Here is a 1,000-nt window from a genome sequence, read left to right as displayed (position 1 = left end):
CGGTTCCATGCACCGTGGTGTTCCAAGACGACATCTTGCTCACTGGTCGCAACACCACCGAACACTTGCACAACCTGGAAGAGGTTCCAAAGCGACTGGACAGAGTGGGACTCAGGCTGAAATGCTCCAAGTGTGTTTTTCTGGCACCAGAGGTCGAATTTCTGGGGAGAAAGATTGCGGCAGATCGCATCAGACCCACGGACTCCAAGACGGAGGCCATCAAGAATGCACCCAGATCACATAATGTGACGGAGCTGCGTTCATTCTCGGGACTCCTCAACTAGTTTGGTAACTTTCTACCGGGGTTAAGCACTTTGCTGGAACCCTTGCATTTACTGTCAAGCAAGGGTGATGACTGGATTTGGGGTAAATCTCAAGAGACAGCCTATAATAAGGCCAGAAACCTGCTATGCTCTAACAAGTTACTTGTATCGTATGATCCATGTAAACGATTAGTACTCGCGTGTTGTCGTACGGGGTCGGTTGTGTGTTACAGCAAGCAAATGTGTCAGGCAAACTGCAACCAGTTGCATCTGCATCCAGAAGCTTATCCAAGGCTGAAAGAGCCTACAGTATGGTTGAGAAAGAAGTGACAGCATGTGTATATGGGGTTAAGAAAATGCACCAATATCTATTTGGTCTCCGGTTCGAGCTCGAAACTGAACACAAACTGCTTACTTCACTGCTCTCAGAATGCAATGGTATCAACACCAATGCTTCGTCCCACATCCAAAGATGGGCACTAACGTTGTCTGCATACGACTATGTAATCCACCACAAACCAGGCACTGAGAACTGTGCTGACGCCCTCAGTCGGTTGCCATTGTCCACCACCGGGATGGAAATGGCGCAACCCGCAGACTTGCTTCTGGTAATGGATGCTTTTGAGAGTGAGGGGTCACCCATCACGGCTCACAAGATCAGGACCTGGACTAGCCAATACCCTGTGCTATCACTAGTAAAAAGCTGCATCCTCAATGGAAGCTGCTCGGCGGTTCCT

Source organism: Pristiophorus japonicus, chromosome 5 (assembly GCF_044704955.1).
Source record: "Pristiophorus japonicus isolate sPriJap1 chromosome 5, sPriJap1.hap1, whole genome shotgun sequence".
NCBI lineage: Eukaryota > Metazoa > Chordata > Chondrichthyes > Pristiophoridae > Pristiophorus > Pristiophorus japonicus.
The sequence above is the reverse complement of the archived record's forward strand: the minus strand, read 5'-3'. Positions refer to the sequence as shown.